We start from the raw sequence: 21,126 nt of genomic DNA on the forward strand, positions 1-21,126 counted from the left end.
CGGGAAGCGGGACTCGGGGACGCTGGGACGCGGGGGCGCCCCCTGGGGATGCTCGGGGCTGCCCCGGGACGCGGCTTTGCGGGGCCCCATTTCGCGCGACCCTGAGAAATCTCGGAATGCCTCTCCCTCCGATTTGATTTAAAAAAAAACCCGCGTCGGAGCTGACACAAAGCCCGCCCACCTTCCCGGGGGTTACCCTGCCTCCCTAAGAGCTCGAGATGGCGGGTAACAAAAGCCCCAGTGTTTCCCCCGCCCTAATACCTTTACATAATCAAAGGTGGTTTTCTTGGACTAGGAAAACTCAGCTACTGAGACTAGACAGGAGACGGAGGAAAAGAACAGCTCCTGCCAGCCGGGCGCTTTGAGCAACTGGAGAAATGTGGATTTCTCCCACATTTTTTCTTCTCCCCCAAGGCAAGCCAACGAGACGAAACGGCCAGTTTCTGGCTACAAAGGTTAAGTCTGCAAACTCAGACACTCCTGAGTTCCACGTTGAAAAAAAAGTCCAAAGGTCTCATTGCTGGTGTGTAATGCGTGTTGTCAGGCTGAACCACACGCTGAGTTCCTTGGCCCGACGCCAACCCAGCCCAAGGTTTTTGCTTCTCTTTTCCATTTGGTATTTGTGTAATTATCTTTATGATGGGCTAATAAGACATGTCAGTGTTGTTCCCTAAATATCTGGCATCTGAATTTAGTTCCTGTATTAGCTAGCTATTGCTGCGTAACAAATTACCCCCAAAACTGAGCCGCTTAAACAAAACACTGCGGGTCAGAAATCCAAGAGCATCTTAGGGTGTGCCTGATTTACAATCTCCATTAGTTTTCAATCCAGCTATCAGCTGAGGCTGTACTCATCTCAAAACTAGACTGGGACTCAAGGACCCATTTCCAGGCCCACTCACACAGCTGCTACCAGGAGGACCTAGTCTTCCTTGCAGCCATTGGGCATACAGCCTAGTTTCTTGCTTTGTCCTCCTCATAAAGCTGCTTACAAAATGTCATCTCCCAACACAAGTGACCCAAGAGACAGCCCAAGTCTGAAAAGGAAACCAGGGGGTTTATTTTATTTTTAGATTTTTGCCATAGGGCATGTATGCTCGTTAGAGACAGAGAGAGAGAGAGAGAGAGAGAGAGAGAGAGAGAGGGGGAAACGGAATCATTTCCCAGGAGGATGGCCTCACTGCAATCCCTTCTCCTCCATTCTCCTCTCAAGATTTTGGGTACTCATACACATGTGCCAAACTATCTCTCAAGCCTCCTGGTCTGGGACTTGAACACGGAGTCGGCTACATGGGATCCATGCAAACTACCACACCACCTGCTGGCCCCAGAAGTCAGCTTTTTAATAAATGAATCTCAGAAATGACATTGCAACACTATGCTGTATTCTGTTCATTAAAAGCAAAGAAATGAGTCTAGTCCAGGCCTCAAGGGAAGCGATTACACAGGACATGAACACCCAGAGGGGCAGTTCATGGGGAGGGTCCCCTTTATTATTTTGTTCTTTTCCAGACAGGATGCGTGAGTACAAGATAAACCACTGAGGCGTAGGAAAAATCGAGAGTGAAATCATTCTGACTGCGGCTATGAGCAGTTGACAAGGGCTTAGGTGTGGCCTAAGTAGGAAAAGTGCTGCCCTTAACAGTCCTTTAAGGTGGGATGCTCCCCGCTCAGAGTACATCTGCAGTCATCCAACCAGATCCTTCCCTGTCGCCACCTCACTTTCCGAAGCAATGAGAGGAGATGGAGGTTGAGAGCTCATTAGAGGGGAACCCAGTGGTCTCTTCGATCTTACTGCTCAAAGCATGGTCCCTGGACCAGCAGCCTGGTGCACCAACTGGCAGTGGGTCAGGAATGCAGCACACAGGCCGCGCTAACATGGACCTCCTGAATCAGAGCCCTCATTTAACCATGACTCCAAGTAGCCAGTGTGCACTTAACTCCAGTTAAAGTTTGAGACCACTCGGCTGTCACATTCACTGACACTGGGCTTTTAAAAAATAAAAAGATGGGACCAGCAGTTGGCGTAATGGCTATGTCGCTGGACTCCCATGTAGTCAACCACGGTTCAAGTCCCAGACCCAGTGGTTTAAACTCACGCCGGGTGCGTGTGTGTGCGTGCCCAAGATCCAGAGAGGAGAATGGAGGAGAAGGGATCGCGGCATGGCCATCCCCCCTTGGGAGTGATTTCTCGCTTTCTGTCTCTCTGTCTCTCTCTGTCTTTCTGGCGAGCACACGTGCCCTATAGCAAAAACCTCTCAATAAATAAATAAATAAATAGATAGATAGATAGATAGATAGATAGATAGATAGATAGATGAATTACTAAACAGCAGTTCCCTTGAAAAAGCAGCTAAAACGTTCCTGCATCCTTGGGATGCTGCGAACTAGCTTAGCCAGAGAGAGTCCTGGTTAACTCCGGAGCAGCACCGTAGTGTGGGTGTGAGAGGACAGCAGTGCAGGACCACCCCGAATAAGCTGCTTCCATGACAAATGTCACTGGACCCTGTCAACCCCAACTCCCAGATGGACCTCTCTAAATATGCCCAGAACTTAGAAGCAGCTCTGAGGAGACTCTGAACTGACTTGGGAAACTTTACGTACCTGTCAGTACTATACATTTTCTGCTGGGGACCAGCAGTTGGCATAATGGCTATGTCGCTGGACTCCCATGTGGTCGACTGCGGTTTAAGTCCTGGACCCAGTGGCTTAGACTCACGCCAGATGTGTGAGCGTCCGTACCCAAGATCCAGAGAGGAGAATGGAGGAGAAGGAATCGCGGTGTGCCCATCCCCCCTCGGGGGTGAGTTCTCGCCTTCTGTCTTTCTGTCTCTCTCTCTCTTTCTGGCAAGTGCATGTGCCCTATAGCAAAAACTTCTCAAAAAAACAAACAAAAAAAACAACTTTCTTTTCCTGCCAAAGACAGGGATACCAAAAAAAAAAAAGGCATTAAATTTAGGAGAATAAAAATTGCATTTCTTGCAAAATATGAAGGGGAGCTTCAAAAGCTCATAGAAAAACAAAATTAAAATATTAATTCATTTGGGTGCAAAAAGCTTTTTAAATCTGTGCATAGTTTTTCTCATAATAGGCATTTTCCATGAATTTTTTTAAAAAATATTTAATATTATTTATGATTATTTTTTAATTTGCTACAGGGCACATGCACTCACCAGAGAGAGACAGAGACAGGGGAAGTGAGAGAGCAAGCTATCAGGTCCAGGACTCAAACCACAGTCAGCCATGTGGGAGTCCAGTGTCTTAACCATTACTCCACCATCTGGCCCTATAAACTTTATGAAGACCCTGCAGATTAAATCCTGAATGTAAGAGTTACAGCAGGAGAGTGTACAAACCAGTGAGGTGCAGACCTGAAGACTTTACAGTTTAAATCTGGAGCTAACTCTCCATGTACACGCACCCAGGAAAGAGAGTTCTACAGATCCTGGTTTGAATTTGCTTATCTTTTAAGGTCACTGTGTTCTGCTAATCAAGGACTCCCTGGGTAATTCAGGAGTGGCCAGAATCACTCATTTCAGGGGGTAAGTGGGAACTTTACATTGAGTGAACTTGACAGTAACATAGGAAGCTCCAACACCAAAAAAAAAATTTTTTTTGGAGAGATTTTTTGCCTTAGGGCACATGCGCTCACCAGAGAAAGAAAGGTAAGAGACAGTGAGAGGGAAAATGAGAAATCGCACCCTCCTCCCTCCCAGGGAGATGGCCATGCCACAATACCTTCTTCTCCATTCTCTTTCCGGGATCTTGGGCACACACAAATACACATCCAGCATGATTTTCAGGCCACCAGGTCTAGGATTTGAACCACGGTTGTCCATGTGGGAGTCCAGCAATGTAACTGCTATGCCACCTGTTGGCCCCCAACATCAAGTTTTTTTTTTTTTAAATATACATGAAAGATTATTTTAATTCACTGCCAACATGTAACTGGTAGGCACACTACACAAAGAAACACACTGTTACAACTCGAAGTTGCTCTAACAGGAAGCTGTTAACATCAGACCATCTAATCCTAAGCCAAATAAAATCATTTTTCTTGGGACCAGCAGTTGGCATAATGGCTATGTCGCTGGACTTCCATGTAGTAGCAAAAACCTCTCCAAAAAAAAAAAAAAAGAGGAATGCATTAGGGAAGGATTCCTAAGTAAATAAAAAATAAAATCATTTTTCTTAAAAGAGTATATGCCTTCCGATCTCAAAGTCTATTTTTCCCCAAGAAACTGTATATTCCTTCTTACTCCTATAAGGACTGAATGTAGCAGGAGTTTTCCAAAAGTTTATAGAAAATGCTTGTTATGAAGAAAAGTTACACACAAATTTCAAAAATGTTTGCACTAAAATAACCTTGAACTTCAATTCCATTTTTTGACAAAATTTTGGAAGACTGCTTGTATACCGGACAGAAATGATTTTTATTTCTTTTTTTAAGTTTTGCTATAGGCTGTGTGCACTTGCTGAAGAGAGACAGGGAGAGGAATGAGAAGTCACTCCCTCCCCAGCAGGGGTGGCCATGCCACAATCCCTTCTCCGGGCTCTTCTCAGGATCTGGGGACACATGAGCAGGCACTTGGGGTGTTTCTCAAGCCACCAGGTCTGGGACTTGAACCACGTAGTTGGCCCTGTAGGACCCAGCCACCTTAACCTCCATGCCACCTGCTGGGTCTGACAGTTTCTGGTTTTTGTTTGTTTGTTTGTTTGTTTTTCCATAGAACACACACTGGAGAGAGACAGAGAGAGAGGGAAAGCGAGAAATCACCCATCGAAGGGATGGCCACGCCACAGTCGCTATTCCTCCATTCTCCTCTTGGGCTTTTGGGCACCCAGACACATGTTCTGTGTGTTTTGCAAAATGTCAGGTCTGGGGCTCGAAGTGCAGAGTCAGTCCTGTGGGACCCGCTGCCTTACCCTCCACAGCAATGCGGGCCCTGACATCAGTCATTTTTAACAGCTTCCAGGTAATTCTCTCACTCACCCAGAATTGAGACCCTCTCTAGAACAGGATCCCCAGTAATGCCAGACAAGGGGGTGGCCCTCCAGCAAGTGCCATATTATGGGTCTCTCTCTCTCTCTCTAGAGAGACCCATATATGTGTTTCTGTGTGTGTGTGTGTGTGTGTGTGTGTGTGTATAGAGAGAGAGAGAGAGAAAGAGAGAGAGGAGACAGAGCCATATATATATATATCTGTAGCAAAAATCTCTGAAAAAATAACAATAAATAAAATTAAGTAATTCTTTTTTAAAAAGAAAACGGCAAGAAGTCTAAAAACAACCACAACACAAAGATGCTTTGCGGTCACATGTTTCCGTTTTTCTGAGACATGACAGGAGACTTGAAAAGAACGAGGGAGACCCCAGGAACCAGAGGAGCTGCTCCCCTGTTAAGTCTGACTATAAACCCTCCCACACCCTGCCACCCCTGCCCTATCTCTTCTGCCAGTTCCTTTTAGGAGGAGAATGGGGACGGACAGCCAAGCTCGGATTCAGGAGCAGACGCCAAAGAGGCTGCCCGCCACCAGCCGAAATGCACACGCCAGCGTGACCTCACTCTGCTGCGGTATCCTCCCTGCCATAGACCTGGTTAAAAATAGAGTCATTGTAATATTACCCCTACCGGGAAATTCAACTGGTTTCATAGTGAATCAGAGCCCCTTGGCAACTGGTCAAGGAATTCATTCAGCTCAAAAATAGGAATGTTCCTTAGCACGTCTAGGTAAGTAACAGTCCTAACGGGGAACAAAGGTGAGTCAGGCCTAAATCCTGCCCTCAGGAAGCGCCGCGGGAGCGGAGAAGTAAAGACAGAACAGTGGACATGCGAGGGGAAAGGCCCAGCTGAAGTTCCCTGCAACACCCAGAGGTGCAAACAAGCTGCAACAGAAGAACCAGCTTCCTGGCTGCATGGATTCAAGCCTTTTACGACGTATGGTGAGAAGAGAGCGGGCAATCTGGCTGGAAGGATCAGCATTGGCAGAGGTTTGGAAGGAGGAAACAGGCCAGAAAGCAGAGCTCCCATGGTGGAGAGACAATCTTAATAAGTGGTAGTTTGGTAGAGTGTAGTCATCTCTTACAGGCATAAACATTTGTTTCCAGAACAATCATCGGAACAAAGAATGAAAAGCTATTTGATGATGATGATAATGTGGATTGTAATTTCTCTGTCTTGAGTGATATGCACGGTATTCATGCTGGAAAAAAGAAATGCAATACACTAAAAAGATATATATGATTCAATGTAATATTAAAAGAAAAAAAAAACTTCTTAGAATAATATCAAGTCCAGCTCTTTTCTGGCTGGAACTATGGAGGGCGTTACAGAGAAGAAAAAGAAGGTTCCTGCTGCGGCAGAAACCAAGAAAAAGGCTCCTGCTGTGGGGGAAGCCACCAAGAAAAAGGTTCCTGCTGTGCCACAAACCCTTAAGAAAAAAGGAAGGAATTTTGCAGAGTTGAAGATCAAGAGCCTGAGAAAGAAGCTTGCTCAAAAGATGCTTCAAAAGGCAAGGAGGAAGCTTATCTATGAAAAAGCTCAGCACTATCATAAGAAATATAGACAGAGGTACAGAACTGAGATTCGCATGGCCAGGATGGCAAGAAAAGCTGGCAACTTCTTTTTTTTTTTAGAACCCAAGTTGGCATTGGTCATCAGGATCAGAGGTATCAATGGAGTGAGCCCAAAGGTTTGAAAGGTGTTGCAGCTTCTTCGTCTTTGCCAGATCTTCAATGGCACCTTTGTTAAACTCAACAAGGCCTCAATTACCATGCTGAGAATTGTGGAACCGTATATTGAATGGGGGTACCCGAACCTGAAGTCAGTAAATGAACTGATCTACAAACGTGGTTATGGCAATATCAATAAGAGGGGAATTGCTTTGACAGGTAACTCTTGGATTGCGTGGTCTCTCGGCAAATTCGGCATCATCTGCATGGAGGATCTAATTCATGACATCTATACTGTTGGAAAATGCTTCCAAGAAGCAAATAACTTCCTGTGGCCCTTCAAATGATCTTCTCCATGAGGTGGAATGAAGAAAAAGACCACCCAGTGGTAGAAGGTGGAAAAGCTGGCAACAGGGAAGACCAGATCAACAGACTTATTAGAAGGATGAACTAAGGTATCCACCATGGTTATTTTTGTAATCTGGTCAGTAAATAAACAGTGGCTGTTTTCAGACTGCAAAAAAAAAAAAAAAAAAAGGAAAGAAAAGAAAGAAAAAAGAAATTTAATCTATGACACAAACATATCTTTTCATTAACAATAGCAATTCAGGAAGATGTTTGTGACACTTTGAAGCCAGCTAAATGGATTATGTTTTCCTACTTAAATATCTGTTCTTTTCTCAATATCGCTTTATATTTGTACTCCCTTTTTAGCTTTTAAGACATTCTAAAAACAGAAACAGTGTTTTTCTATTTTTAACTCAGTCTATAAAGTATGAGCAAATAATCTTCTCTCCAAAGCAGGGTACACATGTTTCAAATTCATGGAAAAACCCAGCGGTAATGAGCTCATGAACGAAAACACAGTAAAAATCTAGAATCAAAAGGTTTTGACATCCACACCCTGTGTCGTAACTAAACACAGGCTCTCAGCTTGTGGGTGTGTGTGTGTGTGTGTCTTTGTGTGTGTGTGTGCATGTGTGTGTGTGTCTGTATGTGTGTGTGTGTGTTTCTCATGCATTTTTAGAGGGCGTCTCACCATGTCAAGATTCTCCTGCCTCAGGCCCCTGACCAGCTAGGACTCCAGAAACACACCCCATGCCCAACTTCTTAGGAAGGGTAGGCCAGGTAACAAACCCAGGCCTTCCATGTGCCCTCAGTCTATCGACCATGGTGGGTCAGCTCTCAACATTAAACTCAGACATGTTTTTGTAATTTACAGTGTATGGGGGCGGGGAGGCAGCAGCAGGTGCAGTGGTGGTTAGGGGCACTGGACTCCCACATGGCCAACCACAGTTCAAGTCCCGGACCTGGCAGCTTGGCTTTCTCAGTCCTTCCCAACTCACTCTGTCCCTCCCTGGTCAAATTAAAAAATAAACTAATTAATTAAGTTAAAGAAAATAATTTCTTTACAAAAATAATAATTTGCAGTGGAAATATTACTATACCTAAAGTTCCTCCTTAAAAAATAAGACCAGAAAGTATCAATTTCTATTTCCTTAACTCTACTAGTAAATAAAAATCTATGGGGCCAGCAGGTGGCATAGTTAAGGCAGTGGACTCCCACATGTCCAATGGCAGTTCAAATCCCAAACCTGGCATCTTGCTTTCTCTATCAGTCTCTTTGGTGAGTGCACATGCCCTACAGCAAAATTAATGATAGTAATAAATAAATTAAATTAAATAATTCTTTTAAAAAAAATCTAACCCAAGGCTGTGATGGCTAAAGGTGTTGGACTCTCACATGGCTGACCGAGGTTTGAATCCTGGACCTTGGGGCTTGCTTTCTCTCTCACTCTGTTCCTCTCTGGTCAAATTTAAAGAAAAAGAAAGAAAGGAAAGAAGGGAGGAAGGGAGAGAGAGAAGGAAGGAAGGAAGGAAGGAAGGAAGGAAGGAAGGAAGGAAAGAAAGAAAGAAAGAAAGAAAGAAAGAAAGAAAGAAAGAAAGAAAGAAAGGAAGAAAGAATAATTATTAAAAAAAAAACTAACCCAACTTCCTCTTTCCCCTTCTTCCACAGAAAATCGTAACTCCCTGTTTGTGTGCAAGTATGCACACACACATATTCGTATATATGTGTGTGGGTATATATGTATACACACACACTTTACAGAATAAAAAATCTAAGTGCCACGTCCCAGGTAAATGCCCCTTTAAAACAGTAAGATATGAGGTCTCTGTGGGGTCAAGGCTTAGTAGAAGAATACATAAATCCTAAGATGCACCATCTTCTGCATCTCCGCCCCTGTGCACAGCTGGAAGGTACACACTGAAAACAGCTCCCATGGGCTTTGGCACAACTAAGACTTAGAGGGCCCGAGAAGGACACAGCTTCTCTTTCCCGTCTGTAGTGGAATCTCATCCAAGCCTGAGTCATTGCTCTTCCCACCTGGAATTTTTCAGACATGACAGGGGTTATGGCTTGAGTGAAGTGCAGATAAGTCGACTCTCAGATGAGGGTCAGGAGTCATCCAAAGTACTTCGATGGATTCCCACAGGGACTCCTGGAGCATTTCTCTCTGGGCGGTGACCCGGGAGGAACAGTGAACCCGGTGGGGAGTAGGGTGGTGGTGGTGCTAGCTTCTACTTCCCAGGAACCAGCTGTGTGACCTTGGGTAGTTCCCGTGCATCTCCGGACCCGTTTCCATCTTGTAAATCATAGAAATTACGCTCACTCCAAGGTTCTTCCCAAGCTTCCCCCAGGGATGCTGAGACATGTACTAAATTAAATGCCAGGATGGAGACCAGCAGTTATGTTGCTGGACTCCCATGTAGTCGACCGTGGTTTGAGTCCCGGACCCGGTGGCTTAAACTCATGCTGGGCGTGTGTGCATGTGTGCCCAAGATCCCGAGAGGAGAATGGAGGAGAAGGGATTGCGGCGTGGCCATCCCCCCTGGGGGATGTGATTTCTCACTTTCTGTTTCTCTGTCTCTGTCTTTCTGGAGAGCACATGCACCCTATAGCAAAAACCTCTCAAAAATAAATAAATTAATAACATAATATGAAAAATACCCATGTAGCTACAACCCGGTTTTAATAACCTTAGGTAAGTTTGTGCATACATGTAACAGATGTATGCATTTATTTTAAGAAGAAAAATGTTACTCTGTATCCCAAGGGGTAACCACCATCCTGGGGTGTCTTTTGCTCTCTGTTTTCATGTATTAACTTTATAGGTTTCCAATCAGAAACAATGTAGCCTTTTGTGCTTTTAATTTCTTCCCACATAGTTATCACAGTGTATCATTCTTTTGGAAATTACATTCTTATATTGACCCTTGTATTATTTTAGCTGTTGAGTAGTCCTCAATTGTATTAAATTGTATTATTTTTTCCATCATTTAATTATCTTTTCTTTTTTCTTTTTAGGTTTTTGCCATAGGGCATATGCACTCACCAGAGACAGAAACAGAGAGACAGTGAGAGGAAAAGTGAGAAATTATCCCCCCTGGGAGATGGCCATGCCCCGCAGTTCCTTCTCTTCCATTCTCTTCCCAAGATTCTGGGCATGCACACACACACACACACACACACACACACACACACACACACACACGTCCAGCATGATTTTCAAGGCACTGGGTCCAGGACTCGAACCACGGTGGGCCATGTTGGAGTCCAGTGCCTTAACCACTATGCCACTTGCTGGCTCCATTAGCTTTGCCTTCTTTAATGGATATTCAGAGTTTTTGCTCTTCCATAGCCACAGCACCCTGCAGTAGCCTCCATGTGCATGTGTCTGATTGCTGTGTCTCAGCTCAGAATGTTACAACAAATAGCCAGTGACTGGGTGGTCTGACTTCTGACTGTTCTGAAGGCCAGCAAGTCCAAGATCGAAGTGCCCACAGATCTGGAGTCCACTGATGACCTGTGCCCTGGTATCCGAGCAGCTGCTCTCCTGCTGCACTTCCCCAGAGCAGATGGAGGTTGGGGGGTGCAGCGCAAGCGGTCTGTATTTCTCCCCATAACGGCACTAATTCCATCACAAGGGCTCCATCCTCATAACCATACCCAGTTCCTGCTTCCACACATCCTCGCCCACCCTGGCACAGTCAGCCCAAGTTCAACAGATCTAGTGAGGGCGAAATGTTCTTTTCCTACTTTAATCTACCTCCCCGGTCGCTAGTGAAGTTGTCCATCCTCGTGTGTCAAATAATTATTCACGTCCTTCTGCAGGCTTCCTGCTCCTATTGTCTCTTGCCTGAGAGACAGAGAGACAGGGAGACAGAAAACAAGAAATCACCCCCTAGGGAGGACAGCCACGCTGCAATCCCTTCTCCTTCATTCTCCTCTTGTGATTTTGGACACGCACACACATGCGCCCTGTATGAGTTTTAAGAAGCCAGGTCCAGGACTCAAACCACAGTCGACTCCATGGGAGTCCAGCAACACAGTCATTACACCATCTGCTGGTCCCTCAACTAAATGATTTCTCTTGATTTGAGTAGAGGATCTGGCTGTCATTCTCTGGATGGTTTCATATCTCATCCCCTAGGGCATCATATATATGCAAAGAGATATCTGAAGAGTTTCATGTTCATTGCCAAAGACATACTTAAACTGAAGAGTTACGCGTGTCAGGGAGATGATAAAGACCCTCCGCGAAGCTGCTACCTTTCACCCTGTGCTAAGCACGGGGACACTTTAAATCCAAGACCAGATTATCTATCATTGAATTTAAGGTGATTTTTTTTTAAATGCTTTTTTTTGTTAAAATTGTTTGGTTTACTCCAGCTAAAATTTGACTTTTTATTTTCCTAATACTGATCCTAAACAAGTCAAAATAATACAACCTGAAATTATAAATAGCAGCATCCTCCTAATTAAATCCACAGGCTATTAGATTGGGAGAATTATGATACAGCCTAACCTTCCCACCTACAGGTGGCAAAACTGAAGTCTGACAAGTTAAGACATTCATTCATTCATTCAGTAAGTAAGTAAGTATTTATTAAGTGTCTATGCTAATGGAAATCATATATGTTCACACTATGTATTAGGCATTAAGAATTTCACATAAATTTAAGCAATAACTATTTGAAAGTTTAAACACTAAAACAAGCTTTGAACACATTTAGCATCTTTAACAATAGCCTTAAGAGGTAAGATTTGAGAAGTTCATCAGTTTGCCCAAGACTGCGCAGCCACTAAACAGAGGAAGTGGGGTTAGGACCCAGGCAGCTGGTTCCAGCAATACTTCCTGTCTTGTCACAGAATATGCCTATGATACTTAGCTTGATTCAAAATGCAGAAACAAGAATCCCACAGAACAGGGCATGAGCATTTACCGATGGGGGAGGGAGGGTGGTCTTCAAAAAGTTCATGGACAATGTTTATTATCCCAAAAAGGCTAGGCATGTATTTCATTTTTTTTTTCTTTATGTTTTGTTTTGTCTTTGCTATAGGGCACATGCACTCACCAGAGAGACGGAAAGCAAGAAATCACTGCCCCCCCGGGGTGGATGGCCACGCTGCCAGCCCGTCCTCTGCTCTCCTCCTGAGGTCTTGGGCACTCCCCCACCCCCGAAACACACAGACACATCCAGTGTGAGTTTCAAGCCGCCATGTCTGGGACTTGAACCACCATTGGCGCCATGTGGGAATCCAGCAACGTAAGTGTTACACCATCTACTGGCCCTCCCCCTTTTTTTAAAAAATTTTTTGCACCAAAATAAACTCATACTTAAACTGCATTTTTTTCTATGAACTTTATGAAGTCTGTTTGTGTGATGTCTTCTTTTTTTTTCATTTTTGCCATAGGGCACGTACACTTATAGGAGAAAAACAGAGAGAGACAGAGGCGGGGAGAGGGAAAGTGAGAAATCTACCCTTGAGGGGATGGCCACATCACAATTCCTTCTTCTCCATTCTCCTTTCAGGATTTTGGACACATATGCACACATACATGGTGTGTCTTCCAGGCTGCCAGGTCTGGGACTCAAACCATGGAGTTGGCTATGTTGGATCCTATGCCGTAACCACCATGCCACATGCCGGTTATGATGTCTTCTCTTGAGGATGCTGGCCAGTTCTTCCAGTGATGAGGGCGATAGGTAGGATATTATTCCCACTCCCTAGTCTGCTCTGGCCACTGGCTTACGGCAAAGATTACCGATACACAAGAGGACTTCAAGATGTTCATAGAAAATACGTATCATGAAAAAACTCTGCAGAGATTACTTTTCTTTTTTTTGCACCAAATAATTTTTTTTTTCTTTTTGATTTTTGCCATAGAGCATATGCACTCACTAGAGGGGACAGAGGGGTAAGACATCATCCCCAGGAGGCATGGCCCTGCCACAATCCCTCCTGCTCCATCTCCTCTTGTGATTTTAGGCAAGCACACACATGCACCTTGCTTGTTTTTCCAGTCGCTGGGTCCAGGACTTGAACCATGCTGTGGGCCACGTGCGATCCAGCCACCTTAATCACCACACACTACTAGTCCTAAACTTGTATTTTTATTTATTTATTTATTTATTTTTGGAGAGATTTTCGCTATAGGGCACGTGCGCTCACCAGACAGACAGAGAGAGACATAGAGACAGAAAACGAGAAATCACCCCCCAGGGGGGATGGCCACGCCGTAATCCCTTCTCCTCCATTCTCCTCTTGGGATCTTGGGCACGCACGCACACGCGCCCGGCGTGAGTTTTAAGTCACTGGGTCCAAGACGCGAACCACGGTTGACTACGTGGGAGTACAGCGACATAGCCATTACGCTAACTGCTGGTTCCCATGCCTAAACTTATATTTTAATTCCATTTTCCCACAAACATTTTGACGTCCTCCCATATAGAAGTCTACCTAAAATCATCTCCCAAATAAGAGTGTGTACTTGAGCACCCTGATACACAAAACAAAACATAAACGTACTTTAAGCTACCAGGCAATGGAAGCAAAATGAGAGGTCACAAATATTGTTTCACTGTGCACAAGTTAAGATAATCAATATTAATCCTAAAGGCAAAAGTGTGCCCGACATTTTTCAGCATTCCACTTAATCCTCAATCTTCTTTTGATATTTCACCTTACCTTCTGTAGAGTCATCAGAAAAGTCAGGATGCATTTTTGCACAGAAAATAAAAAAACATGTCGTGACTTTTTTGACAACCCAAGAGAACCTTTTTTTTTTTTTTTTAAAGTTTGCTATAGAGCACGTGCACTAGATGGGGACAAAAAGAAAGAATGAGAGAGAGAGAAATCACCTCTCCCCAGGGGAATGGCCCCATCACAATCCCTTCTCCATTTTCCTCTCAGGATTCGGGGCATGCACGCGCAAGCACTCAGTGTGATTTTCGAGCTGCTAGGTCTGGGACTCAAACTTAGCATTAGGCTATGTGGAACCCTGCCACCTTAACCTCCATGCCACCAGCCGGCTCCTTCTAGAACGTCTTTTTTTGGAGAAGTTTTTGCTATAGGGTGCGTGCGCTCACCAGAAAGAGAGAGAGAGACAGACAGACAGAAAGCGGGAAATCATCCCCAAGGGGGCATGGCCATGCTGCAATCCCTTCTCCTCCAGTCTCCTCTCGGGATCTTGGGCACACACGCACATGCACCTGGCGTGACTTTAACCCACCGCATCTGGGACTCAAACCGCAGTCAACTACATGCGAGTCTAGAGACATAGTCATTATGCTAACTGCTGGTCCCTAGACCCTCTTAAAGCACGCTTCCATCTGTCTCCTGCAGGGCTGGGAAGCAAAGGCTTGGGAAACTCTTGGCCCAACACTGAACTTTCTCCTTTTCTTCCTTGCTATTTCCTGTCTCCCGTTTTCTCAATGGGAGTATCTCATGTTTGCATGACCTACAAAGTGAGGGGCTCAGGATGGCAGAACCGTGGAAGGAAGAGACAGCTGAGGGACAATAAGGGGGAGCACCACCCACTTTCTATTTAAGTAGAATGCCAATCAAAGTGAGATCATTGTCACTGGCCCCATGCCTAGCAGGGTCTGGGAGCTAGCATGACTGCATACGCTGCGTGGGCCGAGGGCAGGCAGACCTGGGTGGGAATCCCAGCCACTTTCCGTTAGCTGGGAGATTTCGTGAGTTACCTAACATTCAAGTCCCATTTCCACATATATTAAATGGAGGTAACACCCTTTTTGAGGCATTGCGAAATGAGCAAAAATGACTTTGGTGACGTGGAAGGGAAACCAAGAAACAGTTGCTGCCTTGTTGGAGTTTTCTAATTTTTTTTAAAAGAATTATTTATTTATTTACTTATTTATTTTTTGGAGAGATTTTTGCGTGTGCTATAGGGCACGTGTACTCACCAGAAAGACAGAGAGACAGAAAGGAGAAATCACCCCCCAGGGGAGATGACCATGCCGCAATCCCTTCTCCTCCATTTTCATTTTGGGATCTTGGGCATGCACGCACACACGCCCGGTGTGAGTTTAAGCCACCAGGTCCGGGACTTGAACCACGGTCAACTACATGGGAGTCCAGCAACATAGCCATTACACTAACTGCTGGTCCCAAGAATTATTTATTTAATGTTACTTATTTATTTATTTTATTTTATTTTGACCTGAGAGAGACACAGAGAGAGAGTGAGAGAGAGAAAGAGAAAGAGAGAAAGTGAGAAAGCAAGCCACCAAGTCCAGGACTTGAACTATGGTTGGCCATGTGAGAGTCCAGCACCTTAACCACCATGCAATCTACCGGCCCCCGAGAATGGATTTTCTAGGAGGTAAATCTACTTTGTTGATGTTACAAATTCTTAACAGGAAGCATACATTTTTTTCCAGGACAACTCCAAATCTAAAAAGTCATTATTCTTAGCATCTGTTTTTTTTAAAAGTAAACATGGTCACCATAAATACACTTGAGAAAAGGGGGCATAAAACTGGCAGCGAATCCAGCAACTGCAGGCATCTGTATTTCTGTTATTCTAAGGAGAGGTCAGCAAAAAATAGCATCGTAAATGCATAACTATTTAAAATATGAAGTCATATTTTCCAGTGGTTTCCACGAGTGACTACTGATAAATTCATCTGGCATTTTTTTAATAAAATATACCATCTACAGGGACCACATGAAAAACTACCATGTGTTGCATTCTAAATAGAAGAATGGGGAAAAAAAATGAAAAGAGGGAAAGGAAGAAAGGAAAATGATATATCATATGTCAAGAAATGTAAATCAAATGTCAGAATTGACTTTTAAAAAAGTAATAGTGAAGAAAAATAAAAACAGCAAACAATCCATTCTGAACTTTCATGAAAAAGTGGTGTAGGATAAAAATAAACTGAAATTTAAAGTCAGAAAGGCTACATTAGGATTTTTTTTTTCCGAGAGGTTTTTGCTATAGAGTGCATGCACTTGCCAGACAGACGGAGAGAGACAGAGAGACAGAAAGCGAGAAACCACCCCCCAGGGGGGATGGCCATGCCGCAATCCCTACTCCTCCATTCTCCTCTCGGGATCTTGGGCACGCACGCACGCACATGCGCCTGGCATGAGTTTAAGTCACCGGGTCGGGAACATGAACCACAGTCGACTACATGGGAGTCCAGCAACATAGCCATTATGCCAACTGCTGGTCCCAGGATTTTTTTTTTTTTTTTTGCCATAGGGCTCATAAACTCACCAGAAAGAGTTAAAGAGGGAGAGAAAGTGAGAAATAACTTCCTGGAGGCAGTCGGGGGAGAATGGCCATGCCACAATCCCTTCTCCTCTATTCTCCTCTCGGGATTTTGGGCATGCATGTGCACCTAGTGCGGTTTTCAAGCTGCCAGGTCCAGGACTCGAACCATGTTCAGCCATGTAGAAGTCCAGTGCCTTAACCACCATGCCCCCTGCTGGCCCCAGGCTATGTTAGGATCTTAACCCTCTCCCCTTACTCCCATTTTTGTGTATGGATAAATTTCCTCATCTCTGAAACAGTAGCCCTATTGGGTCGTCAGAAAAGTCAAGATGTATTTTTCTATGCAAAAATGCGTAATGAGTTTTCCAAGGACCCAACATTTATTACCTTAATGATTGTGAAGGATACATGCATCATATAATATCATGTCTCACATGTACAAGGGAACTTCAAAGAGTTCATGAAAAAAATAAAAATGGAATTGAAAGTATGAGTCTAGGCACCAGGTGGTGGCACAGCAGAAATCCAATGGGACTGAGATGGGAAGGGTCCTGGGTTCGTGTCCGGCGGCTCCCTAAGCCCTCCATGACCTGGGGTAGGGGCAGATCACAGTAGGGACGAAGCCTCTTTCTGGTTTTTGTGCTCTCTGAAGAAATAAACTTACAAAATTACAGATTTTTTTAAAAATGAAATAAGGTACAAGCATACATACATTCACACACTTACCTCCCTCTCTGCATTTTCTTTTTCTTTTTTCAAATTTGCTATAGGGCATGTGTGTTTGCCGGAGAGAGACAGAGTAAGAGAGAGAAGAGGAAAGAAATCACTCCACAGGGGGGATGTCCACACCACAGTCCCTTTTCTATCCTACCGGCTTGAGACTGCTCTATTGGTTTGAGAATGGGTTTTCTTTTTCTTTTTAATTTTATTTGTTATTATTATTCTATTTTGACCAGAGAGTGACAGAGAGAAAGGAAGAGTGAGAAAGCAAGCCACCAGGTCCAGGACTTGAACCACGGCTGGCCATGTGAGAGTTCAGCACCTTAACCACCATGCAATCTACCAGTCCCTGAGAATGGGTTTTCTAGGAGGTAAATCTACTTTGTTGATGTTACAAACTCTTAACAGGAAGCATACATTTTTTTCCAAGACAACTCCAAATCTAAAAAGTCATTATTCTTAGCATCTGTTTTTTAAAAGTAAACATGGTCGCCATAAATACACTTGAGAAAAGGGGGCATAAAATTGGCAGCGAATCCAGCAACTGCAGGCATCTGTATTTCTGTTATTCTGAGAGGTCAGCAAAAATAGCATCGTAAACACAAATCTCATTGGGATGAAAAATCTGATTCAGTAGGTATGAGGTGAAGCCTGAGAATTCACATTAAAAACAAGCAATGTTGCTTGTAGGTACTGCTGCTGTTGACCACGTTTTGAGGAATGAGTATAAACCACTATAAATTGGGCATTTTATTTCTTTAGCTGAACTCTCCTGTCCTTCCTTACAAATGACACAAACCCCACTAACCATACACACTTCTCTAAATACACAAATGGCCTTCCAGGCCATGAGTCTATGTCTCCCTTGAAGGATCTCTAAGTTTCTGTAGACTTTCTGCTATTCTACACATCAGGCTTATTTTTTCTTTTTCTTCTTTTTTCTTCTTCTTAGGTTTTTGCCCTAGTCTTTTGGCCAGAGAGACAGAGAGAAGGAAAGTGAGCAGTCACTCCCTAGGGGTATGGCCATACCACAATCCCTTCTCCATTCTCTTCTCATGGTTTTGGACACACATGCACACACACCTGGCATGATTTTCCAGCCACCAGGCTGTGGCTTAGTCTCTCTTTTTCATTCATCCACTCTGTTTGGACTTTCTCAGACACATTTTCTAGAGTCTATTATTCAAGTCATAATTAAACAATTACATCTTTAGCAGGCAAAATGATTTTTAAAAGCCTCAAAGTCAATTGCAAAATTATTGAGTTCCCTTGTAGATTTTACCTACTGTCTACATAACTGGTTGTGTTCCACTTCCACAATGTGAGAATTTATTTTTTAATTTTTTAATTAATTAATTATTATTATTATTTTTTGCAATAGGGCACGTGCACTCGCCACAAAGATAGAGAGAGATAGGGAGACAGAAAGTGAGAAATCGCTCCCCAGGGGGGATGGCCATGCCACAAACCCTTCTCTTCCATTCTCCTCTTGGGATCTTGGGCATGCATCATGCACATGCACCTGGGTGTGAGTTTAAGCCATGGGGTCCGGGACTCAAACCACAGTCAACTGCATGGAGTCCAGTGACATAGCCATTACGCCAACTGCTGGTCCCAGCAATGTGGGAATTTAAACCTACAGGAACAATGTCTTGTTAACAGAAATGATGTGCAAGTGCTTCCTCTTAATGAAGTTTGAATTGCACAGAGCTCTTTGAAAATGAGTTTTATAAAGTCTTATATTAAGATGTGTCAGCTCAGGGCCAGCAGGTGGCATAGTAGTTAAGGTGCTGGACTCCCATATGGCTGACCACAGTTCAAATCTTGGACCTGGCAGCTTGCGTTCTCACTCCCCCCTCTTGTATGCATGTGCACGTTCTACAGCAAATTTTGCAATAAATAAAATTTTAAACGTTTTTAAATTAATCTTTTAAAAGGTGTATCAACTCACCCTTAAGATGTGTCAGCCACATTGGGACCAGCAGGTGGTGTGGTGGTTAGGGTGCTTGGCATGGTAACTGTGGTTTGAGTCTTAGACCTAGTGGCTTGCTTTCTCACTTTTCCCTTCTCTCTCTCTGAGGACTATAGCAAGTTAAAAAATAATTGTAATATTAAATAAATTAAACAATTCTTTGAAAAAAAAAAAAAAGAAAGAAGCTGTGTCAGCCACAACAGAGCACGCTGGACACAAATGCTTGGCAGGCTGAGGTCACATGGTAGGCCCGAGTTTGATTACTAGGCCTTTCTAAAAACATAAAATAAAATAAAAAGCAGGGCTCTGTGGTGTGTGCCTGTAGATCAAGCTACGCAGGAAGCTGAGGCAGGAGGACTGAAACAGAGCCAGACTCTTTCTAAAATAATATCACACACAGAGGCATGTGCCCGCATGTACACATACAATGTAGGAGCTTAAAACTGAGCTCAGAATTATTCATGACAGCTCCCAGATTAAACATGCCAGCCGTCTATGATTTAGGAAAGACATTTCTGCCTGGCTCTACCTTACTTTTCATACCACACTGGGGTATTCCAAAATTCGGCAGACACACTGTCTGCCCAACTTGTCAGAAAAGGCACCAAATGACTGGACCTGAAATGCAAAAATGTGTCTGCCTGCCGGGGTGGAAGGGACAGGAGGAGAAACATGTGGGTGACCTCCATCTGCAGCTGTTGCAGGACCTGGCACACCCAGCAGCACACCATCAATCAGCTCATCAAGCGGAGCGTATCGATGACCACGCATCATTGCCCAGATGTGCTGATCTGGTGTGATGTTTGCTGGAAGTGAGCTCAATTGCTCCATAGCCTCGATGAACTGAAAACCATCAGGTAACCTGTCCAAATAACCAAGCACACAGATGAACTGAAACAGGACTTGGGATGGAGATTTCAATGTATTGGGTCATCAGAAAGTCAGGGTGCATTTTTGCATAGACCGAATAAATTCCACCCAGGATGTAGCACGAGATGAACAGCCTCTCTCCGCCCTCAAATCAACAGAACTTTTAAGTCACACCCTGAAAATAAAAACCTAAAAAGTGTCCTGTGACATCCACAGGGGACTCCATGAAGATCACAAGAAGATCCCAGAGAACATGTGAAGACACAGGACACCCCCAGGGCCACGAGTGTGAATGCGAAGCTGCTAGTTCAGCCTCGGTGACGACCTCGACCTCGCTGACACTGGTAGCTCTCTCGTACTTTCCAGATAGAACCTTCTTCCTCACCTTCTCCTTCTCCTCCTTCAAAGGTTTCCAACAGTGACAGTGAGCTGTTTCATAGTTTGAGAATGCTCAGGTATTATTATTGGCAGTATGTAGATGTACACAGCCACAGGGGAGACATGGCAAAAGCACTTGCCCAATATCAATGGAATCCATGTTGATATTCTTTCTTTATTTATTTGTATTTTTTGGGGGAGCAGTTTTTGCTGTAGGGCGTATGCACTCACCAGAAAGACAGAGAGAGAAGAAAGTGAGAAATCACCCCCAGAGGAGATGGCCACACCGCAATCCCTTTTCCTCCATCCTCCTCTCGGGATCTTGAGCACGCATGCACATGCGCCCGACGTGAGTTTAAGCCACCAGGTCCGGGACTCGAACTGCGGTCAACTACATAGGACGTAGGCATTACGCCATCTGCTGGTCCCTCCATGTTGACACTCTAAAAGCTAAATATCTCAATGACTTACCCTTCTAGACAAAGACTGTGACCTTTAGTGGCCCCAGTGTAGATATTCAGTGTTTTATTCTCCCAGATGATAAGAGTCAGTGCTCAAAAAGGTCATGGACAGGCCAGCAGACGGTGCAGTGGCTAAGGTACTGGACTCTCACATGGTAGACCGCAGTTCAAGCTCCAGACCCGGTGGCTAGAAATTCACACTGGGTATGAGTGTGTACGTGCCCAAAATCCTGAGAGGAGAATGAAGGAGAAGGGATTGCAGCATAGCTATTCCCTCAGGGGGTGATTTCTCACCTTCTGTCCCTCTGTTTCTCTAGCAAGTGCACATGCCCTATAGCAAAAATCTTTAAAAAAAAAAAAGAAAAGAAAAACAGAAAAGAGAAGAGAAAAGAGAAAAGAAAGAAAAGAAAAGAAAAGAAAGAAAAGTCATGGAAGATGCATATCATGAAAAAACTACGCAGGAA

The 21,126-nt window shown here is 44.1% G+C and overlaps 1 protein-coding gene and 1 pseudogene across 4 annotated transcripts in view; one reads left to right on the forward strand and one right to left on the reverse strand.

The window, feature by feature from the left end:
- Nucleotides 1-21,126, reverse strand: part of TBC1D1 (TBC1 domain family member 1) — a 223,354-nt gene that overhangs the window by 153,611 nt on the left and 48,617 nt on the right. The gene's annotated exons all lie outside the window — the stretch shown is intronic.
- LOC106733982 (60S ribosomal protein L7 pseudogene) lies at nt 6,317-7,125 on the forward strand (annotated as a pseudogene).

Source organism: Tupaia chinensis, unplaced genomic scaffold (genome assembly GCF_000334495.1).
Source record: "Tupaia chinensis unplaced genomic scaffold, TupChi_1.0 Scaffold146907_1, whole genome shotgun sequence".
In the NCBI taxonomy this organism is placed as follows: Eukaryota; Metazoa; Chordata; class Mammalia; order Scandentia; family Tupaiidae; genus Tupaia; species Tupaia belangeri.